The following is a 22,283-nucleotide window of genomic DNA, read 5'->3' as shown; positions in this document are numbered from 1 at the left end:
TTTATGGTTACTGATTTAATATTCTGACATCAGTGTATCTAAAAATGCCTCATCGTGTTCTAAAGGGCTTTTCTCTGAAATTTAGGTCCTAGAGGAAAGTATCAAATACCTTGAGAAAACAGATCCATCTTCATTTTATCTTTTAATTAATTTTTATTGGCGTATAATTGATTTACAATGTTGTGTTAGTTTCTGCTATACAACAAAGTGAATCAGCTGTATGTGTACATATATCCCCTTTTTCTTAAGATTTCCTTCCCATTTAAGTCAGCACAGAGCATTGAATAGAGTTTCCTGTGCTATACAGTAGGTACTTATTAGTTGTCTATTTTATACATAGTCGTCTATATATATATATTCCAGTCTCTCCATACTCCCACTCCCCTCTTCCCCCTTGGTATCCATATGTTTGTTCTTAAATCTGTGTGTCTATTTCTGCGTTGCAAATAAGTTCATCTGTAAAAATTTTTATAGACTCCACATACAAGTGACGTTATATGACACTTGTTTTTCTGACTTCACTCTATATGACAGTCTCTGGGTCCATCCTTGTCTCTGAAAGTGGCACAGTTTTGTTCCTTTTTAAGGCTCATGTTCCATTGTATATATGTATCACATATTTTTTATCCGTGCCTCTGTTGGTGGACGTTTAGGTTGCTTCCATGTCCTGGCTATTGTAAATAGTGCTGCAGTGAACACTGGGATGCATATAGTTCTAAACTATTGTTTTCTCCAGGTATGTGTCCAGGAGTGGGGTTGCTGGGTCATGTAGTAGTTCTGGTTTTAGTTTTTTAAGGAATGTCCATACGGTTCTCTGAAGTGGCTGTACCAACTTACACTCCCACCAACAGTGTAGGAGAATTCCCTTTTCTCCATACCCTCTGCAGCATTTATTGTTTGTAGATTTTTTTATAATGGCCATTCTGACCAGTGTGAGGTGATGACCTCATTGTAGTTTTGATTTGCATTTCTTTAATAATTAGTAATGTTGAGTGAACATTTTTTTCATGTGTTTGTTGGCCATCTGTATCCATCTTCATTTTAAAAAGAGTATTATAAACTCTGACTAAAATAGACATACTATTCTTAATTATTCTGAATCACAATGAAAGGTAGATAATCCAAAATAGATTTTTAATCTTCACATTTAGCTTTGGGTGTTCCTTTATGTTTGTTAGGAATTAAGTTGATTCCAGCAAGCCGATTACTGAAGCTTCACTGGGAGGATTCAACTCCAGAGGATGCAGAAAGCTGTTCCTGTTTCCATGTTGCCTCTGTGCCTCACCTTCTCCTCCCCTTTTCCTCACTTTATGCCAGGGCTGGGCACCATCCCCAGGATGATTCTAAATGCCTTTGTGAGCTGAGCTGAGTTTCTTCAGGTCAGATTGTGCTATTTTTTTGGCTTTCCCTGGGGATGACTGAGGTAGTCTGGTTTTTTTACCTAAGTCTGAACATTAAACTATTACACTTTGTCTTCCAGATAAGATTCAGGCTGCATTCAGGATGAGTCCATAGATAAGGTCTGTGAAAGAGTGAAAGTGGCATCTCCTATTTCAGCACTTGAGTGAGAATGAAATGATTTGTTTGGAGTGTGAAGGAGACAGATACATGGTATGAGGTCAGAAACTTTGAAGCCACGTGCTTTTTTAATCAAATGAACTACGGGATCATAGGGCATTTGAGATCCCAGAACACCAAGATCTCAAAGCAAAGTCAGTGGCTACCAAACAGGAAAGATAGTGGGAATGCTGAAAATGGCTCAGGTGGGTGCAGTGTCTAGCGTTGGAGGTTTGTGATGAGAGCAGAACTGATGCAGTTTTGGATTAGATCCTTTCCCAAGCTCTGTTCCAATGAATATTAGTTTCCCTGATGCCATTGGATATTATGAGAGAAAAGGGATTCCACAGTCAAGTCAGTTTGGAAAAGCTTTATACTGTCTGTATTGGCGTATCACCACCCACATTAGCATGCTGAAAACATTGAGAGGTCCTTCAGTAAAGTTTGGTTTAACCCAACATATCTTACTCTTACATAAGCAGGGAGTCCTTTTTCTGTAGAACACCTATTGATGATAACACAAGACAGGAAAAGTGGCTTAGCACATTAGAGAGTTTGGCCTTGTTATCACAACCATTATTTCATGTTATATCTCAAGGGTTTATCTTTGTTTATGTCCAAGAATATATCTCTGTTGATACTCTCAGAAAATTGTCTAACACTCCGGTCAATTTTGTTGGCCTAAAATTGGCTCACATGGCCATTTTCTTAAATTCATAAATAAGGAGAACAAAAGAAAAAAAAGTTAAAACAGTTGTCATATCTATAGTACATTAAGATATTTACTTTATGAACATTTTATTGGTTTTGTGCATTTACTAAATGTAAATTGAGTGGGATAGCACTGTTTAGAAAAGCTGTTTACACTGTGCTCTCTTAATTGGGATTTAAAATACACTTTCTATGGTCACATGTCTTTGCATTGTTCATATAAGAAGGCTTTTTCAATAGAATGGGAAAGACTAGAGATCTCTTCAAGAAAACTGGAGGTATCAAGGGAACTTTTCATGCAAGGATAGGCAAAATAAAGGACAGAAATAATAAGGACCTAGCAGAAACAGAAGACCTTACAAAGAGATGGCAGGAATGCACAGAAGAGCTATAAAAAAAAAGAAAAAAGGCCTTAATGATAACCACGATGGTGTGGTCACTCACCTAGAGTAAACATCTTAAAGAGTGTGAAGTCAAGTGGGCCTCAAGAAGCATTACTACAAAGTTCGTGGAGATGATGAAAATCCAGCTGAGCTATTTCAAATCCTAAAAGATGATGCTGTTAAATTGCTACATTTAATTAATATGTCAGCAAATTTGGAAAACTCAGCAAATGGCCCAGAGGTTAAGAATCTGCCTGCAATGCAGAAGAAGCAGGAGATGTGGGTTCGATTCCTGGGTAGGGAAGATCTCCTGGAGGAGGACATGGCAACCCACTCCAGTATTCTCCCCTGGAGAATCCTAAGGAAAGAGGAGCCTGGCGTTCTACAGTCCAAGGGGTTGCAAAGAATCAGACACAACTAAGTCACTGAGCATGCACAGCAGTGGCTACAGGACTAGAAAAGCTCAGTTTTCATTCCAATCCCAAAGGGCAATACCAAAGAATGTTCAAACTACCATATAATTTGCTCATTTCACATGCTAGCAAAGTAATATTCAAGGTCCTTCAAGCTAGGCTTTTCAATAGTATGTGAACCGAGAACTTCTAGATGTACAAGCTGGGTTTAGAAAAGATAGGAACTAGAGATCAAATTGACAACATCCGTAGAAGATCATAGAAGAACCTAGAGAATTCCAGAAAAATATCTGCTTGATTGACTGTGCTCAAGCTTTTAACTGTGGATTGCAACAAACTGGAAAACTCTTCAAGGGATGGGAGTACCAGACCACCTTACCTGTCTCCTGAGAATCCTGTGTGCAGGACAAGAAGCAAAGCAACAGTTAGAACCAGACATGGAACAATGGACTGGTTCAAAATTGGGAAAGGAGTATGTCAAGGCTGTACATTGTCACCCTGCTTATTATCTTATATGCAGAGTACATCATTGAGCCAGGTTGGATGAGGTACAATCTGGAATCAGGATTGCCGGGAGAAATAGCAACAACCTTAGGTATGCAAATGATACCACCCGGAGAAATAGCAACAATCTTAGGTATGCAGATGATACCATCCTAGTGGTAGAAAGCAAAGCAGAACTAAAGAGCCTCTTGAGGGTGAAAGAAGAGTGAAAATGCTGGCTTAAAACTCAACATGCAAAAATCTACGATCATGGCATCCAGTTCCATCACTTCATGACAAGTAGATGGGGGAAAAGTGGGAACAGTGACAGATTTTCTTTACTTGGACTCAAAAATCACTGTGGATAGTGCCTACATCCATGAAATTAAAAGGCGCTCCTTGGAAGGAAAGCTGTAACAAACCTAGATGGCATATTAAAAAGCAGAGACATCACTTTGCTGACAAAGGTCCATATGGTTTTTCCAGTAGTCATGTACAGATGTGAGAGTTGGACCATAAAGAAGGCTGAGTGCCAAAGAATTGTTGCTATTGAACTGTGGTGTTGGAGAAGACTCTTGAGAGTCCCTTGGACTGCAAGGAGATCCAACCAGTCCATCTTTAAGGAAATCAGTCCTGAATATTCACTGGAAGGACTGATGCTGAAGCTGAATCTCCAGTACTTTGGCCCCCTGATGCGAAGAGCCAACTCATTGGAAAAGACATTTATGCTGGGAAGATTGAGGGCAGGAGGAGAAGGGAGCGACAGAGGGTGAGATGGTTAGATAGCATCATCTACTCAATGGACATGAATTTGAGGAAACTCCAGGAGATGGTGAAGGACAGGGAAGCCTGGCGTGCTGTAGTCCATGGGGTCTCAGAGTGGGGCAAGACTTAGGGACTGAGCAGCAACAGAAATGCTCACATTATAAAACATCATATAATTAGGACCATAATATCTAGTGAGAGGATAAGCAAAGTATTTGGCACCAGCTCAGAGCTTAATATATAAATGTATTGAATAAGTGTGTAAATCTTATGAAATTAAGTGACCTTGATATTTTGCTGTCTTGACACTAGAGGGAGCCATGTGCAGTCACTTTCATTTTGGTGTTAGAAGAGATTGGAGTTTAAGAGTTGTTTTTATATGAAGAAAAAACTATACTTTTTTATTAGCAAGGAGATTGATATTAGTGATATTTTTCTAGCTGTGAAAAAATTTTCCACTTGATTTGTAAATAATATAGAAAACAGAGGAATTTGTTTTAGGATACCTAAAGTGACAAGAGAACCAAAATTATTTTTTAAATACGTATTTACTTATTTGGTTGTACTGGGTCTTAGTTACAGCAAAGGGGATGTAGTTCCCTGAAAGGAAGAAGTGGTAGTGATAGTTGCTCAGTTGTGTCCGACTCTTTGCGACTCCATGAATTGCAGCCCATCAAACCCAGGGCCCCGGGACTGGGAGCACAGAGTCCCGGCCACTGGACCACTAGGGAAGTCCCCAAAATATTTTTGAAAACTCAAATAACATCAAGTATGAAGTATCTGTGCTATATATTGGATAAAGTAAGTAGTTCTACTGGTGACACTGGAGAATGTCCCTTAGCTCATAATTTATATCCTTTCCCTCAAACCAAGATCAAGTTTACAATTATAGTCTTTTGTCCTAATAGTTCTGAATGCTGTCCTCAAAGTAGGGTCAGGCATATCACCTCCCTGCCTTACAGTCCTCTCCAGACTCTGTGTTATCTTTTCCCATCCTTGAACATCACTCTCTACCCTCAGGAATCTCCGGAGCCTGGAGTAGTAACCAGCTACAGTGCAGAAGTTCAGTTTAGAATCAGAAGTGTAGAATCCTGTCTGAATGTACTTGTTTTGTGGTCTTGGACAGTCGTGAATAGCTGATTTACTGAGTGCTTACATGTGTCAGGCATAGCACTGAGTGCTTTTTCAGTGGCATATATAACCCTCTCAGTGACCCTTGTCAGGCACATATTATTACAGTCATTTACAGATGATGATTACAGTCATAAGGGAGGGTGTTACTTCCTATCAAGGCTGAATTTTAAGAGTGGAACTCGGGTATAAAGCCTGGGTTTTATGTCTGACACAAGAACCTTACAACTAGTCGTAATTGACACTGCTGCCTCATCTCTGTGCTTCAGTGTCCTCACTTGTGAGATGCTTATAATATCTGGGCCTGCCCTGGTGGCTCAGACAATAAAGAATCTGCCTGCAATGCGAGATGCCTGGGTTCGATCCCTGGATCTGGAAAATTGCCTAGGGAAGGGAGTGGCTACCCGCTCCAGTATTCTTGCCTAAAGAATTTAATGGACAGGAGCCTGGCAGGCTACAAAGAGGAGCCAACTGAATGGACTAAACCTTCACACTTTCACTATAATGTCTATTTTATAGAATTGATGTGAGGGATGAAATGACATAATGTATTATACATTGGCACATAGTAGATGTTAATAAGTATTCACTTTATTGCTTTCCCCATTCACCTTCCTTTCACTACAGAAAAGACAGAAACCTATTCTTCACACTATCTTCATACCTCCCTCAGAATTTAAATCCTAATTTTATACTCTGTTTGAATGCCTTGTTTTTTCTCTTAACACCAGAAACTTACTTAGAAGCAGCTTCATTTCTCAAGAATTCTTTGTAACAGTATTCATCATGTCAGTTTTTTAATTAGCTTTAGCACTTTTGCTTATCAACTGTTGTTTTCACAGTTAAATGAGACTGCCACAACCCGTACACCTCATGTGATAGATGGTCTTTGATGAATATACTGGTTTCATTTGCTTTCAGGATGATAGTGGAATGATTCTTTAATAATTGAGTACAGAAATATGTGCATCCAGATCACAGTAACAATTATTTAGAGTTGCTCGCTTGAATCAAAAGTCACTTCTAATAATTGACCACTTTCTCTTGTTTTCTCTATCTAGCATGGCAGAATCTCTTTGATTAAGAAGTTAGTTATGCAGTGACAAAAGCAGGCAAGTGGGATTGTGCCTTTTATCTGATTCTGTATATAATTGTGGGATTCTGAGAAAACTATATATTTTTTATTAATTGTAAAACCAACAAGATACAAAAATAAAATGCAGCATGGTGGGCTGAAACACCCCTAAATGAGATTCTTCCTAAATTGAATCTAAGTTCTCTAACTTTCTGAAAATTGATAAATCTATTTGGATCTATCTCTTTATCTGTAAAATGAAATAATATAGTTAACTGACTCCAGGGTTTCTAGTTAAAAAAATTCATACTAAGAAGCCTTGTGTTTTATGTATACCTCTTCAACAAACCTTGTAAATCAACTGGGATATCAGTTCAGTTCAATTCAGTAGCTCAGTCATGTCTGACTCTGCAAATCCATGGACTGCAGCATGCTAAGCCTCCCTATCCATCACCAACTCCCGGAGTTTACTCAAACTCATGTCCACTGAGTTGGTGATGCCCATCCAACCATCTCATCCTCTGTCATCCCCTTCTCCTCCCGTGGTCAATATTTCCCAGTATCAGGGTCTTTTCCAACGAATCAGTTCTTTGCATCAGGTGGCCAAAGTATTGGAGTTTCAGCTTCAGCATAAGTCCTTCCAATGAATATTCAAGACTGATTTTCTTTAGGATTGACTGGTTTGCTCTCCTTGCAGTCCAAGGGTCTCTCAAGAGTCTTATCCAACACCACAGTTCAAAAGCATCAATTCTTTCTTTCTCAACTTTCTTTATATTCTCAACTTTCTTTATAGTCCGACTCTACATCCATACATGACTACTGGAAAAACCATAGCTTTGACTAGATGGACCTTTGTTGGCAAAGTAATGTCTCTGCTTTTTAATATGCCGTCTAGGTTAGTCATAAATTTTCTTCCAAGGAGTAAGCATCTTTTAATTTCACGTCTGCAATGATTTTGGAGTCCAAAAACATGAAGTCTGTCACTTCCACTGTTTCCCCATCTATTTGCCATGAAGTGATGGGATCAGATGCCATGATCTTAGTTTTCTGAATGTTGAGTTTTAAACCAACTTTTTCACTCTTCTCTTTCACTTTCATCAAGAGGCTCTTTAGTTCTTCGCTTTCTGCCATAAGGATGGTGTCATCTGCATATCTGAGGTTATTGATATTTCTTCTTGATTCCAGCTTATGCTTCATCCAGCCCAGCATTTCTCATGACGTACTCAGCATATAAGTTAAATAAGCAGGGTGACAATATACAGCCTTGATGTATTTCTTTCCCAGTTTGGAACTGTTCTGTTATTCCATATCCAGTTCTAACTGTTGCTTCCTGACCTGCATACAGACTTCTCAAGAGGCAGGTCAGGTATTCTGGTATTCCCATCTCTTTCAGAATTTATCCACAGTGTGCTGTGATCCACACAGTCAAAGGCTTTGGCATAGTCAGTGAAGCAGAAATAGATGTTTTTCTGGAACTTTCTTGCTTTTTCAATGATCCAATGGATGTTGGCAATTTGATCTCTGGTTCCTCTGCCTTTTCTAAATCCAGCTTGAACATCTGGAAGTTGACAGTTCACATACTGTTGAAACCTGACTTGGAGAATTTTGAGCATTACTTTACTAGCATGTGAGATGAGTGCAATTGTGTAGTAGTTTGAGAATTCTTTGGCATTGCCTTTCTTTGGGATTGAAATGAAAACTGACCTTTTCCAGTCCTGTGGCCACTGGTAAGTCTTCCAAATTTGCTGGCATATTGAGTGCAGCACTTTCATAGCATCATCTTTTAGGATTTGAAATAGCTCAACTGGAATTCCACCACCTCCACTAGCTTTGTTTGTAGTGATGCTTCCTAAGGCCCATATGACTTCACATTTCAGAATGTCTGGCTCTAGGTGAGTGATCATACCATCATGATTATCTGGGTCATGAAGATCTTTTTTGTATAGTTCTTCTGGTGTTTTCTTGCCACCTCTTCTTAATATCTTCTGCTTCTGTTAGGTCCATACCATTTCTGTCCTTTATTGTGCCCATCTTTGCATGAAATGTTCCCTTGGTATCTCTAATTTTCTTGAAGAGATCTCTAGTTTTTCCCATTCTATTGTTTTCCTCTATCTGCACTGATCACTGAGGAAGGCTTTCTTATCTCTCCTTGCTATTCTTTGGAACTCTGCATTCAAATGGGAATATCTTTCCTTTTCTCCTTTGCTTTTCGCTTCTCTTCTTTTCACAGATATTTGTAAGGCCTCTTTAGACAGCCATTTTGCTTTTTGACATTTATTTTTCTTGGGGATGGTCTTGATCCCTGTCTCCTGTACAATGTCAGGAACCTCTGTCCATAGTTCTTCAGGCACTCTGTCTATCAGATCTAATCCCTTGAATCCATTTCTCTCCTCCACTGTGTAATTGTGAAGGATTTGATTTAGGTCATACCTGAATGGTCTAGTGGTTTTCCCTACTTTCTTCAATTTAAATCTGAATTTGGCAATAAGGAGTTCCTTATCTGAACCACAGTATAGAGCTTCTCCACCTTTGGCTGCAAAGAATATAATCAATCTGATTTCAATGTTGAGCATCTGGTGATGTCCATGTGTAAAGTCTTCTCTTGTGTTGTTGGAAGTGGGTGTTTGCTATGACCAATGCATTCTCTTGGCAAAACTTTGTCCTGCTTCATTCCATACTCCAAGGCCAAATTTGCCTGTTACTCAAGGTGTTTCTTGACTCCCTACTTTTACATTCCAGTCCGCTATAATGAAAAGGACATCTTTTTTGGATAGTAGTTCTAGAAACTCTTGTAGGTCTTCATAGAATCATTCAACTTCAGCTTCTTCAGCATTCCTGGTTAGGGCATAGACTTGGATTACTGTGACATTGAATGGCTTGCCTTGGAAATGAACAGAGATCATTCTTTCATTTTTGAGATTGCATTTCGGAGTCTTTTGTTGACTATGATGGCTACTCCATTTCTTCTAAGGGATTCTTGCCCACAGTAGTAGATAAAATGGTCATCTGAGTTAAGTTCACCCATTTAAGTGAATGGGTGAATCCATTTTAGTTCGCTGATTCCTAAAATGTTGATGTTCACTCTTGCCATCTCCTGTTTGACCACTTCCAGTTTGCCTTAATTCATGGACCTAACATTATTGTAATATTGTACAATATTGCTCTTAACAGCATCAGACTTTGCTTGTATCACCAGTGACACCCACAACAGGGTTTTGTTTTTGCTTTGGCTTGTCTCTTCATTCTTTCTCGAGTTATTTCTCCACTGATCTCCAGTAGCATATTGGGCACCTACCAACCTGGGGAGTTCATCTTTCAGTGTCCTATCTTTTTGCCTTTTCATACTATTCATGGGGTTTTCAAGGTAAGAATACTGAAGAGGTTTGCCATTCCCGTCTCCAATGGACCATGTTTTGTCAGAACTCTCCACCGTGACCCGTCTGTCTTGGGTGGCCCTAACAGGACATGTCTCATAGTTTCATTGAGTTAGACAAGGCTGTGGTCCATGTGATCAGATTGATTAGTTTTCTGTGATTGTGGTTTTCAGTCTGTCTGCCCTCTAATGAAGAAGGATAAGAGGCTTATGGAAGCTTCCTGATGGGAGAGACTGACTGAGGTGGAAACTGGGTCTTGTTCTGATGGGAGGGGCCATGCTCAGTAAATCTTTAATCCAATTTTCTGTTGATGGGTGGAGCTGTGTTCCCTCCCTGTTATTTACCTGGGGCCAAATTATGGTGGAGGTAATGAAGATAATGGTGACCTCCTTCAAGAGGTCCCATGCAGGCCCTGCTGGACTCAGTGCCCCCAACCCTACAGCAGGCCACCACTGACCCACGCCTCTGCTGGAGACTCCCGGACACTCCCGGACAAGTCTGGGTCAGTCTCTTGTGGGGTCACTGCTCCTTTCTCCTGGATCCTGGGGCACGCGAGGTTCTGTTTGTGCCCTCCAAGAGTGTTTCCCAGGCCTGTGTAAGTTCTGGCAGCTCTATGGTGAGGTTAATGGTGACCTCCTCCAAGAGGGCTTATGCCATCCATACCCAGGTCTGCGGCACCCAGAGCCCCTGCCCCTGCAGCAGTCCACTGCTGACCCGTTCCTCCACAGGAGACACTCAAACACAGTTCTGTCTCAGTCTCTGTGGGGTCTCTGGGTCCTGGAGCACACAAGGTTTGTTTGAACCCTCTAAGCATCTTTGGCGGGAATAGGGTTTGATTCTAAATGCGAATTTGCCCCTCCTACTGTCTTGCTGGGGCTTCTCCTTTGCCCTTGGACGTGGGGTATCTCCTTGCTGCCGCTCCAGCGATGCACAGCCACCACTCTAGCACCTACCGCTTGCTGGCTATTATCCAGAAACACTTCAAAATCCACATTATGAAACGAAACTTATGTTACCGCTCAGACTGGTTCCTCTGCTGAGTCTCTGTCTGGTTAATTATGCTAGAAACCCAGTAGTCACTGTTAGCTCTGTCGTCACCCCCTATATCTCACCAGACACCAAGCCCGATGTTCTCCCTTCCTCAGTATTTTTCTCATCTTTTTTCCCACTCCTTTTGCCATTTCTCTGGTTTAGACTTTTGTCATCTTTATTGTGTTCTGTTGCAGTGGCCCAACTATAAACTTCACAAATGATTCTAAGTTTAAAACCAACACTGCAGTCCTGACCACATGCAACAGTAGCTGTGTGATTCCTTGGCCTGGTCCGACTTTTCCCTGGTAATACCATTTTGGAAGACGTAACTTAAAAAAGAAAGAAGTCCAAAAACTTTGACATTATAAAAAACATTATAAATAATGAAAATGTAAATGCTGAGACACCCTAGAATGAATATGGATAAGCAAATGGTGTTAAGTATATGATGTGTACCAGAGTACCCAGTAGATAGTAGATAAATATTTATTGAGTAACCAAATGAGTGAAGCCTACAGATACAGAGATAACAGTAGCCATAAGAGGTAACAGGTTGTGGATGTGAAGTGTTAGTTGGGGAAGGAAGGGGTAAATTAGGAGTTTGGAATTAATGTATATACCCTATTATATATAAAATAGATAATCAACAGGTACCTACTGTATAGCAGAGAATTCTACTCAGTATTTTGTAATAACTTGAAAGGGAAAAGACTCTGAAAAAGAGTTCTTATATATATATTCAGGTATTTATGTATAACTGAATCATTGTGTTATACACCTGAAACTAACACAATATTGTAAGTCAACTATGCTTCAATTAAAAAAAGAAAGCGTGTTAGATGAGAAAAAAGATCCCACTCTGTAAGAATGTCTCCTATATTGAGACAAATCAGGGTGTGTTATGGATATACTGCTTGTCTCTCTCTGAAGGTGAATAAAAAATCAAAATACCACATCAGTCATATCACTGGTACTTCTTGAAGATAAATGCTGTTTACTGCCTCAAGTCACTTGGTGTGCCTAAGATATTTCATTAGCTGGGGTCCCTTATTCTAGCTCTTGTGATTTTTAGATCTGTAATCTGGATGTCTTAAACCCACCTGGAGAGCTAGTATCTCCTTGTAAGTGAGCACTGCTTTCTCCTATAAAGAGGGTGGGGACTGAATCTTACCACATGGGGCTTCACCAGCCAGAATGCAGGGAAAATGCTATGTGGCTCAAAAAGTCTGTCCAGGAAATTTTCTGCACTCTGCCAAGCTTTGCATACAGTTTCTTAAAGCCCAACAACATAAAGTGAATTTAATTAGTTGTAATCAAAATATTCTTTCTATGAAGTTATTTAAGGTCGTACTTTTTTCCCCCAATGACCCCGTGCTTTGAGTAAAAGTGTGATTATTACTCATGCTTTGAGTAGAGGTATGACTGTTGAGAACTTATTTTCAAACATATCTGCTAGTACACTATAATTCACAAGCTGGACCAGTGTATTCCCACAGCTAATGTCAAATAATGGTGGTTTTTTTTCCAGGCCCAAGAAAATTTGATAGAAAGAATTTTGTCAATTTTATGTTTCTTCTCCATAAATGTTAAAACTGGCTCCCAAAATTTAAAAGTAATAAAGAAGCATCAGGGGAGTGTTTGGGCTTCCCTGGTGGCTCAGATGGTAAAGAATCTGCCTGCAACGCAGGAGACCTGGGTTCGATCCCTGGGTTGGGAAGATCGCCTAGAAAAGGGAAAGGCTATCTACTCCAGGATTCTGGCCTAGAGAATTCCATGGACTGTATAGTCTACGGGGTTGCAAAGAGTTGGACATAATAAGTTAGACTTTCACTTTCACTTTTCACCTTCAGGGGAGTGTTTGGCTAGCTGAATGTTCTTGATCTAGTAACTTGTCTTTGTGAGCATTAATGCTCACTGTGGTTTTTATTTTCTGCTAGTAAATTGTTTCTTGTTCGTCAAATTGAATTAAATGTGTCACCATCATGGTGGCAACAAAGGACAACTTGATTCCTAGATGCTCCACCACTGGCCTAGGTGTCTGTGTGAAATGTAAATTATAAACTCGAGATGTTGTTATGTAACTCATGCAGACTGTATACTCATAGGCGCTATTTAATGAAAATAAGTCTTGGTAATGGAAGAATAAACTCAAGTTCAGATAGTCCCTGGCTTATGCCTTCACCATAAAGAACTTTGAAAAAGCCATGGAAGAATGTGCCCCGGTTTGGGACACTCAACCTGAAGTAAGATTTTCCTCTTGTTTCCCCAGCCTGAGGCACAAGGCAGGGCCTTACCAAGACCCTTGGGTTCTGACTATAATACCTGTTGTAAGTGCTGTGCATTGTCTTGAAGTTACTGAGGATGAGATACAATTTGATGAGTATTTTAAGAACACATAAATACCCAGTCAAGGATTGTTTGATACGCTAAGAGATCACAGAAAACTATCAGAGGGAAGTCAAGAAAATTTTCACAGAGATGACATTTAAACTAAGCCTTGGAAAGCATAAATTTGTCTGCTGACTGTCAGGTAAGGGATGGGAAGAAAGTATGGGGAAACCATCCAGCCACAGAACAACTGGATAAGTCACAGACATGCATAGCACAGAAAGGCAACTTCTACTCAACATAAGGTGTGTTGGGGGCAGGTGGTCAGACTGGAGACGGTAGACAAGGATCCAGTTGTGAAGACGGAGGCCTCTGAATTTCATCTTGCAGGGGACGAAGTACTGAGGATTTTAAGAAAGCAAGTGAAACGATCAGATTTGCATTTAGGAAGACCTCTGGCTACTGTTTGGAGAATAGATTGGGGATGTGGGAGACAAGTTAGGAGCCTGTCATATGAGTCAAATTCAAAAATTATTTTGACAAAATGAGAGGTGGAGAGTGGGATAGCAGCGGGGGCAGGTAGAAGCCTTTAAAAAAACAATTATAGGTTTGCCTAAGGGCAAATCCTGCTCTGGTAAGTCAGGTTGGGTTGCCAAACCTGCTTTTCCTCATATATTAAATGAAAATGATTATCATTACCCTTCCCATTCAAAAGGGTTACTGAAATTGCAATGAAATATATAAAGGTGTGGACAAATGAATGATGGAGTGGTTATCAGTAGTGTTTTCTCTCTTTTAAAAAAATCATTGATTTATTTTTGGCTGCATTGGGTCTTAGTGTTGCATGCAGGCTCAGTAGTTGGAGTGCATGGGCTTAGTCACCCCACAGCATTTGGGATCTTAGTTCCCCAACCAGGGATTGAACCTGTGTCACCTGCATTGGAAGTCAAATTCTTAACCATTAGACCACCAGGGAAGTCCCTGTTAAATAGTATATTTTCATTGTGATCTTCATCCACAGCACATATACATGGGGCTGAATGATGTGAAATTGCCTCTTTTATGGGCTTAAAAAAAAAATCTACTAATAGCAATGTCATGTGATTCAACCTAACAGTTTGTGGATTACTTAGTTTTTCCTGTTACTTCCTGACTGCTTTTAGGCCATATTATTGCCTTCTCTCTCTCTCTCTCTCTCTTTTTAAGATGAGCAATACATTTCATCAAGGGGATTTCCAGGAATGCTAGGGAGGCAAGTGTGGTAGAAAGGGTGCAGCCTTTGGAGTCAAGTAAACCTGGAATCAGATTTTCCTCTGTAATTTATTAACTGTGGTCTTGGGCAAGTCAGTCTGCTTCAGCCTAATTTTTTTTCTTCTGGAAATGGAAATAAATAGTGCCTACCTTGCAAGGTTATTAAATGAGAAAATTCATTCCTTGTTAGTATGTGGCATGTAAAAAGTGTTGAATAAAAGTCTCAGCTCTTCCCTCCATACCCTCTCTTCATTGGTTCTACTTGTTCACATAGAGTGCAGCATAGAACTCTAGTTACCTGCTTCTTTGTGTCCCAGAAAAGCTGAGTTACAGCTGTCTACCAGGAATTTTGGTGTGTGTGAAAATTTTTCAGTAACTTCAGGCCAAAACTTTTAAAATGAAGTGACCATTTAAACTATCAAACATCATTCCATGGGATTACTTTAGTGCATAATTTGTGTCAAATTTTTCCGGAATGCCACAAGCCTCATCACTTTTCACATCATTCAGGAAATTACTCATTTAGCCCACACTTCCAATAAACTCATACATACAGGCTGTGTCATATTCCCCCGGAAGTGTCACCTTTTTTTTTTCTTTTAATATGATCACTGCTGTTGCAAAGGAAGTAGTATTTATTTCCTTATATTCCTGACTTTGAATCCAGCCCCAAAAGGTAAACTCACAATTGCTGACCCTCCATATTTCTGGGTCCCAGTAGCACAACTAGATTTCTGCCTCAGTTTCCTTGCTTAATATTTTTGTTCCCTGATGAGTTTTGATTTTGCATTAATTGAGTTTTTTTTTTAGTTGAGCTTCTTCTTTATGCAAGACTATTCTTGTCACAGCTTGTATATGGTGAACAAGACAGAAAAATCTTTGCATTCATGAGTTTACATTTTTGTGCCAAAAATCAAATAAGATGTTTTCAGAGTGAATGAGTGTTACCAAGGAAATAAATAGGCTAATGGGGTTGATAGAGCCTGGTAGATGGAGGATAACTTAGAAAGGTTGTCAGAGAAGTAAGGAGGTAAGAAGACCCTGAGGTGGAAATGAATTTGGCATATTTTGAGGAACGAAATGGCTGCTTTTGTTTTTTCTTTTTTCCATTAGGAGGATGAAAGTAGAAGATGCAGTAGGAGAGAGAGACAGGGAAGAGACAAATATTATTTTTTGAGCTCTGGCCTCCAGTCCCCTGGAGGGTTGGATTCTGCATCTAGACACTCCCAAGACCTTCCTTTAAACCAGAAGTGTGCTATCTGGGAGAATGCTGTGACTGCCAACCTGGGTCCATCTCTGTTGCATAGATTCTGGCTGCTTTGCCCAACTCCCTTGAATTTGCCCCTGGCTTAAATCAAGCCAGAGTCCTTGATTCTCTACTATGTGATGGCCTTTTTTGAACTTGCAAATTAATTACTGTTAAATAATATCTGCTCACTGAAGACAGAAAATGAAGAAAGGCAAAATTTTTATTTAATTGTCCAAAATCTCACCACCCAGAGATAAATACTGGTTAGCACTTTGAGACATAGCATTTCAGATATGTATTTATTTTTATATATTTATTCAAAAAATGGTCATAATGTGATCTTTTTATATCAGTGATATAAATTTCTATATCAACAAGTCAATGTCTGCATCTGCATCACTTTAATTTCAGTCACTACTGTGATGATCTACCACAATTGATTCAACTCATTCACTGTTTGAAGAACTAATTAAGTTATAATTATAACAATCATAGTAGTTAATACACATTAGGAATGCTGGTAAATTTTGTTTTTTGCTGGTAAATTTTACACACATCATTTTTGAGTTAAAGAATGTTAAGTGACTTGTCTCATACCACACAGATAAAAAGTGGCAGTGCTGAAGAAGAGGTGACATCTGCTAAGCAGGTACTGCTGGCTGGGCGTGGTGCTAGTCTCAGCAGGAAGACAGCTTCTGCTGTTTTCCTCCAACCTTACAGGATAGAACTCTGTAACCCTCCAGTAACCTTGGTGGGGGGATAGGCACCTGGATGCCCATTCCCGCCAAGACTGCACATAATCAAGGTGTTGTTAGGAGGATGGATGCTAGCCAGCCAAAATTTGGCAGTCCTTATTCCCATGCCTTATGATGCAGTCCAGTCCCATGTTCTGCTGCCCCTCCAAGAGGGCTCCCCCACCCTAAGGCCCTCATCTCTTACCTTCTCTGAGGCTCTGAGGCTCTTACCTTCTCTATAAAATAGATAGACCATGGCCTTTATTACTCTTGACTGTTAAATAGCAATAGGACCCACGTTTCCAAGAATGAGGCTGGTCCTCATCAGTGTCCTTTGAAAAAGTGAGAAGGGGACCAGCAGAGTTTGGGAACCAAAGGACTGAGAAGGAAAGGAAACAGGCAAGATCTGGTTTTTCCTCAAGATTATTGAAGGAAACAGTGAAGGGAGAAGGGATGTGCTTGACAAGTCATGATTCCTTTAAGCCCAGCTGGTTTCCTGGGGGAACTGCTCATGATTTGACCTCCTGGCCTCTCATTGGTTCCCACAACAGGGCAGGGCAATCTGCCAGTAACAGGCATCATCAGGCAATTGGGAAGAGGCTAGGCGGTGGAAACAAGCAGGATGCCTCATGCCTGGGGGATCTGAGCTGTACCTTTGCGCCCTAACAGCACATTGCAAAGGGACTAAGCAAAGATGGTGTTGTTCCCATGGCAGCCAGGCCCTTAGCAAAACAGAGAATGAGCTCCTGGGTGGAACCAAAGAGGCTTTTTTCCCTTTCTAAGAGCACTGGGAGGTGGCACATAACTGCTTGTCTGTGGCCCTGGGTTCTAGTGGGGTCTCCATTACTAACTTACTGGGCATGGCATATCCTCTTCCCTAGCTTGATCTTCAAGACCCAGCTCACATGCCACTTCTACTATAAAACTCTCTCAGGTTCTCCCTAGTTTTTTTTTTTTTTTCTGTGCTCACACAATACTGTCTATTCCACTATTATACCAGGTGGCACAACTTAACATGTTACTGTGTCTGTCTTCTCCATTAGTCTGTGAACTCCAGTAATATGGATTGTGTCTGATTCATCTTATTATCCCTTTTCCAGCTCAGTAACTGACATAGGATTAGCACTCAGTGAAGTTTCTTTAATAAATGAACCTGTAAAATGGAGATAGCCTTTGTCCTGCCTTCCTCCCATGATGTTCTAAGAGTTAAGAATTACAAACTTTTGTTCACATGCTACCATTAACTCACTGGGCAATAATGATAGTAACAGCTCATAAGTGGACAGCACTTTACAGGTTACAGTGCAGTTTTGCATCCAATCATGTATTCAGTCCTCATAGTAAGCCAGTTATGACTTACTCCAAGAGGTGAAATAACTGAGCTCCAAGAGGTGAAATAACTAGCTAAGGTTAATCAACTAGCAAGCAGTGGGGCCATAAATGGAACTCTGATCTCTAATCCAGAGCTTGCCCTCTCTTAATTACACGTTGCTACTTTTACTTTCATGGTTGGAAGAACCCTTGATCCATTGTAAAACAAACAGACAAAAACCTCTCCGGTAAACTGTAAGTTCACGCAGTTTACTTGGCTTTCAAGACTATGCCCAATGTCCTCTTCCAATCTCTTGATTAAAAACTGCCTATTCTTTCATATTCCACTGGAGCCTCCATTCCCCATTGACACTAACCTACCAGCACACTTCTGTTGCATGTGAATGTTATTTTTCCTTTGAGACTTATGTCATCCTGTTCAGCCCATCAGACACTGTCCCAGAACCTCAACTCTTGAATGAGTGATCCAAGAATGGAAGGAATGAGGGGAGGGCCTGTCTTTGAGCCTCATGCCACCTATGCTATCGTTGCAGTGGTTATCTTTTGACCACTTCTGTCCCTAAATTCTCTACCTCAAGTCCTGCCGTCACCCAGGTGACTTCACTGTGTGAAGAGATTTAACATTCTAGCCTCTTTCTTTCTTAATATTGACAATAATAACCACCACTTCACAGCCAGTGATATCTTGGACCTTCTCTAGACCTGGAGCCACTCCACTTTAGATATCCTAAGGTCTAGTATATTAAATCTTTCACTATCATCTCCTGGCTCCCCAGCTCTCTCCCTTTCACTCCCACCATACCTGCCCCTCGACATCCAGAATTCCACCAGGCTTTTGTCCTCACAATCTCCTCCCTAGTCCTTAATGTTTCCTTTTTTCCCCTACTCTGCCTAGATCTGATAATGCTGCATGAAAACCAGCCTTATTTTCCTTCTGTCAACACACCAGTTCTGAAAACTCTAAACTTGTGTCAGTCCCACCATCTGCCTTCTCCACCCCTATATGTGGGCTGCTGAGTTCAACCAGGCAGATTGGCTCTAAAACAATTCTGTGCTCTTCACCCTTGATGGGGCTTTCAGAGGTATTGTAATCTTGGTTATCTCTTCACAGTTGTTGTCTCTTATGCACCAGGCAATGTGCTGCATGTTAAACACATAACAGTAGATAGAAACAACAGACTCAGTGCCTGCCTCATAGAATTATAATGTAGAGAAGGAGAGACACTTTGTCCTCTATATATAAACATATAATTATGGTTGCAAAGAGTGCTGCAAAGGAAAAAACTCCAAGTACAAGAATGTACAACAGGAAGAGCTACCCTAGTCTGAAGGATCAGGAAAGACCTCCCTGAGAAAGTAACATTTAATTTCAGACCTAAAGGAAGGGCTCAAATTAGCATAGTGAAAGGAACAGAAGCAGGATGGAAGGGCTTTCCAGGTAGAAGAAGGGAGATCTGTGAAGGACCTGAAACAAGAAGGAGGAAGTGAATGAAAGGTGACCGTGTGAGGATGTATGGAGGGAATTGAGGGGAAAGGTTGGAAAAGTCAATGTGAGCCATATCTTTGGGCTATTTTAAGGATTTTTGAACCAGTGGGGTTTTATGGGTTTTTAGGGCTTTATGCAGAAGATGGCACTATCTGATTTCCCTTGTCTTTTAAAAAAGGTCAACCCACTAGTAGTATGTTAAAAGGGTTGAGTGCAGGTAAGTAAACCAGATAAGAAGCTATCATAGTTGTCCACTTGAGGGCTGATGGCTTCGTGGAGATAGATTTGAGAACCTTCTCCAAACTCCAAAATGCTCACAACCTGCTTCTGATACCTCCCACCAGCACCACCACTAGTACCACTTTTATCAGTTGACTTGCTTCCTACTTCCTCAGTTCAGTTCAGTCGCTCACTTAGGAAACTAAAAATATCAGGTGTGAGCTTCCTCAGTTTCCTGCCTATACACCCACATATTAGCTATCTACATTTCCTTCTCTTCCTTCCTGCCAATCTCAAAGAAAGAGGACCAAGTGTTCTTTCTGAAGCCCATCGTTCCCTCTTCCACCTTCTCCAGGACCAGTAGCGGGCTCCATTGCTTATCCACTCCTGTCCTGTAAACAAACTCAATTCTCTGGCAATCAGAAGAACAAAATTCACTGATTGCCCGCCCCCCAAGCTACTACCTTATCTCTTTCCTTCCCTTTATAACAAATTTTATATAGTCTACCCTGCCTATATTAGGGATAGTGGTGCTCACCTCATATTCCCGGGCTGGGACTCCTTTGACTCCTTTGACTGGGACTAGTATCTCATTCAGGACCAAAGCAGAGGGCGGCTGGCATGTGACCTTCCAACTGACTCTTCAGTGACTGAGACAATTGTGGAGGGGGTTCTGTCTTCTAAAAGTTAAAACTTCAAGATGATGGAGCCTTCATCTCTCTGAGCTCCTAAGTGACTGTGTGGAGCATTCCACCCAGGACACGGAGTATAAGAAAGAAGCAATGTAAGGCACTGAAATCTGAGGGTGGTTTGTTGCTACCACAGAGCCTAGCCTAACAAATACATTTACTGCCTCCACCTCCTCATTTCCCATGTGTTTTTTTTTAAAGAATTATGTTATTTGTGACATATGCTTTCAGCTCTCAGACTCCTCCTGTCCATTGACATTTTGCTCAGATGAATGCCACCACAATTCTTTTATTGCTTAATTGTGTAATTTGAGTTCTCTGTATCATATGACCTAGTTGGCTACACCGTTCTCGAAGCTTCTACTCTTCCAGCTATGGTACTACCATCCCTTGGTTTTCCTCCAGTTTCTCTGGAACATAGGGTTTGGACATCAGCTTTTTTTTCTCACATTATCAAAGTGAAGTAGAATGGCTCTTATCAAGTCAAAACCCCACTTAAAAGGCTTCTATGGCTTTCCAAATCTACGTTTATTGAGCTGACAGTTGAGACCCTCAGTGATTTAGCCACAGTCTTGTCTTTCCAGCCTTAGCTTCAAGTCTTCTTTGCATAACTTATACTTTATCCAATACAAGGTTGATGTGCTGTCCTCCTCTTTGACTTTCATCATGCATCTGTCATATGTCTCAGTCCTGGTTTCTTCTGTCAAATAACCTAGGTATGTATGCAAAGATGCTGGTACAAGGACTGCCTGTAATAACAAAATATTGGAAATTACCTAAATGTCTATCTCTAAGCAACTGCGTAAACAGGTTATGGTAAATTCATGCAATGTATACTATGATGTTAGTAATTATATACAGTCATGGAAATTGTTCACAATTTATTAAATACATAAAAGCAATGAAGTATATACATCATCTGATATTTATTCAAATATAGAAAATATCTGGGAAAGTATCTGGAAAAGTCAAAATGTTAATGATCACAAGTAACAAGAAAATCAATAAATTAGGCTTCTTTTAACTGTTAAAACTTTTGATTTCCATAGTCACCATGAAGAAAGTGAAAAGAAAAACCACAGAATGTGAGAAAATGTTTGCAAATAATTTATCTGATAGGGAACTTGTAAGTAAAATATATAAAGAACTCTTATAACTCAGCAATAAAAAGACAACCCAATTAAAAGTGGACAAAGGATCTAAATCAGCATTGCTCCAAAAAAGATATACTAATGGCTGATAAACACATGAAAAGATGGTCAATATCATTAGACACCAGGGAAATGCAAAACAAAACTACAATGAGACACCACATCATACCCACCAGAAAAAAATCAAAGGGCAGATTATAACAAGTGTTAACAAGGATTTGGAGAAACTGGAATCCTCATATACCACCGGTAGGAATGTAAAATGGTGCTGCTGCTTTGGAAAACAGTCTGGCAGATCCTCAATAAGTTAAACATCAAGTTACTATATGGGCCAGTGATTCCATTTCTAAGTATAAATCCAAGAGAAATGAACACATATCTACACAGAAGCTTGTACATGGATGTTCACAGCAATATTATTCATAATAGCCAAAAAGTAGAAACAACCTAAATGTCCATCAAGATAGATATGCAAAATATGGTATATCCACACAATAGAATATTATTCAGTAATAAAAAGAATTGAATCCATGATACAGAGTATAGCTTGGATGAACCTTGAAAACATTATGCAAAATGAAAGAAGTCAGTCACAAAATACCACATGTTATAAGATTCCATTTATATGAAAGGTCCAAAATAGGCAAATCTATAGAAATAGTAAGTACATTCATGCTTGTCTAAGACTTGAGTGTAGAGGACCATTGAGGATCAACAGGAAGTGACTGCTAATGGGTACAGAGTTTCTTTTGGGGAGATGAAAATGCTCTAAATTTGTGATGATGATTCCACAACTCAGAATACACTAAAAACCATTGAACTGTACAGTTTACATGGGCAAACTATATGGAATATGAATTCATCTCATTAAAGCTGTTTTAACTTAAAGATGTTAATGGTATTGCTTTTATAAAGTTTGG

Source organism: Odocoileus virginianus, chromosome 10 (genome assembly GCF_023699985.2).
Source record: "Odocoileus virginianus isolate 20LAN1187 ecotype Illinois chromosome 10, Ovbor_1.2, whole genome shotgun sequence".
Taxonomy (NCBI): domain Eukaryota; kingdom Metazoa; phylum Chordata; class Mammalia; order Artiodactyla; family Cervidae; genus Odocoileus; species Odocoileus virginianus.
Note: the sequence above shows the minus strand (reverse complement) of the source record.